General features: G+C 36.7%; 1 pseudogene; it reads right to left on the bottom strand.

Annotated features, from left to right (window-relative positions):
- Positions 1 to 1,660: 1,660 nt before the first annotated feature.
- Positions 1,661 to 2,976, bottom strand: LOC145460139 (adenosine receptor A3-like; annotated as a pseudogene).
- Positions 2,977 to 5,589: the final 2,613 nt, after the last annotated feature.

Below are 5,589 nucleotides of genomic sequence, written 5' to 3' on the forward strand. Positions count from 1 at the left end.
TAAACCTTTAGTAAAATTGTTCATTTCAATCGTTATAGTACAGTGATTCTTCAACGATAATAAACGTTCCTTTTGTGTTTTGAAATTTCCGTGCAGGAGGTTTTCTAGAGCCTTAGTGTTAGAGGGCTCTTTAAGCGCTATTCTATTGCCTCTTTTTCGGTAGGGTACTGCACGTGTTACTAACAATGGGAATCTTTTTGGACTGAGAACTGCAATCTTTATGAGGTTTTGAAATTTGTAATCATCGCGTTTTCCATCTTCAATCAATAAAATCTCCATTTTCGTCTGTAAAACCTGTTCTGATGTAACTTAGGCAAGAATTAATGATTTTTAACTGATGTTCACACCTTTCTATCGGGTAGGTCAAGTCTCAAGATGATACGAGTCAAAAGTACTGTTAAGTGCAGTCCATAGTGATCATGATGGTTTCTTCGGGGCTTTTGCGAAAAGATTAAATGCAGTACTAATATTCACTCTCTCGAGCTTCAAGAAATTGTCTTCTCCAATTAATCCCAGATCAGTTTTGGTTGACAACATCTGGCGTGTATCGATAAGTTATAAACACTAAATTACTGAGACATCGCTTATTACATATTGTTTCCACTCATTTATTGATTGTAGCCTTGGCGCCAGGGTTGAATTTAGGAACCCGAAGACAAGGTTACATCTCAAGCGAGGCCAAGACGTTGTATTTCTCAGTAATGCAGCTTTTAAGCCATATCAAACAGAATTAGCTAAACCAAACAGAATATAAAAAGACACCTCCGTCATTTAAAAGCAATATGGTTGAAGCAAAATTGTTTTTCTTGTATTTACCTTTAGAATACTCGAAAATATTAAGTGTGAACTAAGATTGTTCCCAGTATTCACCCGTTCTAGCAGTGATTTAAAACCTTGTGATATCTCTAGAGTCATAGACGGAAGAAATCGTTTTGAAGCTTGAAAAATCTGATTGACACATTTGCTTTGCAAATTCGGGAAGAAGAAAGTGGATTACATAAGGGCAGTAGGCTCTATCACAATCATACAAAATAGGCACTGGTGGTCTAGTTGTTTTGATTAAATTTCGTAAAATTTTTCTAAGTGTTTCACCAGCATCCATATCAAATTCTTATTTAGATGCAAGTTCAGATTCAATTTCATTTCTCTACCCTGTGTACTTTTATCATGGTGAAACCGGTACACAAATAGTAACCCTATTTAACATTTAAAAATGCACCTGCTGATGGCGGAAATGAGCCTTGATACTAGCAATGATAATTATTTTTTTCTAACCAAACAGTACGCAGTCAGAAAACTACAGCGAGATAAATTGGTTCTGCTCTGCAAGTCCCGTTAGTCAAGAAAACGGACATTGAACACAGTTATTCAACTTCTCACAGATTTAGACTGCACTTTTTTAACGGCTAAGCTCATTTTCTATAGGTCTGGATAGGGTTGATGGGATCTCAGTTATCAATTCAATTGTCGGTGATTTTTCTGCTAGCAGGCAGATAAAATTCTATCCCATTTCTCGGCTATCAGTAAAATTGCAAAAACACGTAATTTCGCATCTGAAAATGACAATTTTGATGTTTATCCGATGAAACCCTATCCGGAACTTAGTATCTGGTGTTGGCTGATTAAATAAATAAATAAATAAATAAATAAATAAATGATAGCCTTGGCTACGACGATTGATTACAAAAAAAACACACTCGTGTAATCGTGTCCTTCACTGCTTGTTTCATTTCCCTTATCTTCCAACAATAGAGGAATGGATTTAGGGTCGAGTTCAACATAATAAGAGTTAGTGGGGGATGCCACGCGAGGTTGTGGAGAGGGCCATAGAAAGATATTACGGCTGCTACTGCAGCAAATGGGAGATAACAAGCCACTAATGTAATCTGCACCCACAATGCCGTTGATACTGTCTTTCTGTATCTTGCTATATTCATTACATTTTGTCCCCCTTTCTGTCGTCCTTGATGAATATTGTGCTGTAGATGAGCTTGGTTTTGGCGAAGTACACGATAAATCTTCGTGTAGCAGTAGGTCGAGACTATTATACACAGATTCACCTCTATAGCAAAGATGCTATAGGCTATACGAAGATTGTAAATTGATATCACGGCATTCTTTGTGTTGTAAACCCAAACGGTGACCACGATGACCCATACCCTCCTCAAAGTTACCACCTGTCTGTACTGAAGCCTCAACGTCAGGGCGAGAAGTCGGTCCACACTTATTGCAGTCAATGTCATCAAAGATACTGAACAAAAGATTGCAGAAGTCGAATTAAAAGGAGCCCTGAATAATAACAATGTTTGGAGTATTCAGAGGACAATAAGAGAATAATATAAAGAGGCTGCGCAACGAGGCCCACACAAAGATCGGTGCTAGCAAGGCAACCCAAAAACAGTTTTAATGGCGGATAAAGGGACGACACCTTTGGAAGAACAGCGATGATCAGAACATTCCCCAGAAACGCGGTGATGCAAAGAGGAATATTAATTGCTGAAGTAGTGATCTTTGGCTTTGGTTCGGTAAGAGTCGATGAGCAATGAAACTGTTCACTTGCAGGTTGGTTTCTAATTTCAGTGAGGTTCTGCATTTTTTTTCCTCGGAAATGATTGTTACTAGTGTCTTCTTTCTAGGTAAACAAGAGCCTTTCTTAAATCTTTGGAGTTTTCTGGGAAAGTCCTCGATCTGTGCAAACTGATATTCCTTGGCCTCGCGAGACACTTCCAAGACTTTGCTATTCCCTCGACCTCTACGTCTCATATGAAAACGTTTAGCTCGATATTTTTTCTCCTGAAAAAAAAAAAAAAAGAAAGAAAAACAAACAAACAAAGTACAATAAACTGCGACAAATGGCTATTTTTCTCAAGAGTTGACGAATGCAAACTCTGACTAACACGGATTTGCAAACCTAAAAGCCGAAGAAAAACGTCATTTGTATAGCACGCTAATCGGCTTGAATCAAACACAACCTTAAATTGCTTCCAGTTCGCTTTGATCTCCCAGTGCAGGTGAGTTCCTGTAACTAGTATGGTCCGTCGATGGCAGAGTAAATACTGGAAAGACCGTTTCTACAACGTCATTTACAAACGTACGATGTGAAAAAAAAAAAAAGAGTTTCTTTGGAGCGCAGCGCTACCATTTAGCGAGAGATCCTTTATGTTGGCGCAACATGTACTTTTAGAGGATATTGCTGCTAAGATTTAGCGCTTCCTAAAGTGACATACCAATTATTACAAACTTTACAGCCAACGTGGGAGGGAAGGTAATCTTGCCGTTTTACAAGGATACCACTTTCGTAGCTTGGTTTAAAATGATTACATCTTTAATGCCTATTATTTTCTGGCGGCATTGAAGTTTTGCTAAAATTAGTTTTGCTAAAATTAGTGTGTAGGTCCGATGGTTAAATGTTCATTGTCAGATTTTGTGCCCTTTTATTCTTCATCCTTGCACGAATGTCCAAAATGCGTATCTTTCGCGTTTCCAACTTCCATCAATTTCGACATGTTCGTCTTTAAAAGTTGTTCCTACCTTGATCAGATACTTTGATTAGCTTGATCAGATGTTTCCATCCTTCTGTTGTTTCTGCGGGCACTGAGGTCACATGCTTGTTATGATGATCACGAATCGACAGTGCAGACAACAATGTCAGTGCACAAAGCCTGACAGTGATGGTTATTTCGACGTTTACTGAAGGAACGGGAAATTGCTTTAGTGTGTGTATCCGTTTGAAATGGTCCCGTAAATGTTAAGCTAGCGTGGACTAATATTGTCCCCAGTGTTGTATTCTTCCGGTCCAGCAGTCATTAAAACCCTTGTGATACCTTCTGTGTCGTTAATGTAAGTTATGGATTTTATTTTGGCAATAGCTAAGTTAAAGACTTCAGACAGTGAGGAAATCTTGAATCTGAATGCGTTAACTACTGTGCAAATTTTATTTTGTTTACGTTCGTTGATGTTAGATTGTTATGAGCCATACCCCATTGTTGTTGCACTGAATAAACTTTAAGCTATATCTCCTGCGTTCTTATTTTCAAGTAACTTTTCAGTCAAATCAACCGATATTTCATTTGGTTTAAAGATACTTGTTCGACATATCTTCTTTGCACAATCGGGAAAAAGAAAAATTGCTCTATAGGATAACATAAGGACAGTCAGCTCTGTTACAAAGAAACATAACTACAAACAGACGATCAAGAAGTTTTAATTAAATTTGTTAAAAATATTTTGGTAAGTATTTTGGTCAATAGTATTCTTTGCAGAAACTTATTCAGATGCAAATCAGGTTCAATTGAATCTCTCAACTTGGTGTATTTTCATCATGGTGAAACCGGAAAACAAACAAGAATCCTTTTTCACAGTAACAAAATACCTGCTGATGGCGGAAATGAGCTTTGATACTTGTTTTCAACTAATGCTTTGTAACTAAACAGAGCGTGGTCGAGAAAATACAACAAAATAAATTGGTTATTGAGTAAATACTTTTGGAAATACATGGATTTAGGCAACCCACTCACTAGGCTTGGGTGAAAAGCCTTAGAAAGATCGCAGCTCAAGTCCAAATTCGGGTACATTCTGAAAAAATCGAGTAATAATAAAAGCAATCTTCGTTGCCTGTCATCACCAACTATGACGTTTTTCTTTTCTTTTCTTTTCTTTTTTCTGGTTCATTTTCGGGAAAATAAGATGTGCAGAAGTAAAAGGTATCTAACGTCCTCGTTCAGATTTGGAAAAGCCTGGAAACGGCTCAGAGTGTAGAAAATGATTGGGACCTTTTCCGCAAAAACGTTTTACAAAAAAATTGTTAAAAATCAATTCAAAAAAAACAAACAAACAAAAAAAGCCAGATCATTACAACACAATACTAAACACTACTTTACAATATTACAGTCAGTTACGACACCATATAATCAGTACTTACTACACTACGGCTTCTCTCAGTACAATATGTAAATTACTGACAATTAAACGTTAAATTGTTTACACAGCTAATACAACACAGTTTCTAAGTGTCTTAATCCAAGTTGCTTTCTTTTTGAGTTGCAAACAAAAGGCAACACTACTTACATTGCAGCACCTACATGCAGTACGGTTTGCTAATTACTAAATAATTTACATAGTATAACAAAACAAAAACAAAAAGTGTCAAAACTGCATGTTAATGGTAAGATACTTTATTGAATCATCACTGGAAGTCGAAGGCTTTTTCATTTCCACCCAAATTGACATTGTCGAAAACTTAATTGACAAGATTCAAACGTAAAAACAAATAACAGCTGGTGTTGCCGGAAAAGACCAAAAGCGAAATGTAGGACTGGAGAAAAAGAAAAATGTTAACTAAGTTTCTTTTTTTTTACGAGCGTGTGCAATAACGGTAAACTGGGGAAAACAACACACAATTTTGTAAGGTGGTAGGTCGTAACTGGCATCAAAGTAAAACGTCATCTGTAAAATTTTATTTTAAGTTTTTTTTTTTTTCATTAATTGTTTTATTTATCTATGTCGTGAAATGGCACTTTTACTTATTTGGCAGAATTTCCGGCAGCTGACAAAATGTATTTACCTTCCTTAGTTGTGATGGATATCATT

This window comes from Orbicella franksi, chromosome 11, assembly GCF_964199315.1.
Source record: "Orbicella franksi chromosome 11, jaOrbFran1.1, whole genome shotgun sequence".
NCBI lineage: Eukaryota > Metazoa > Cnidaria > Anthozoa > Scleractinia > Merulinidae > Orbicella > Orbicella franksi.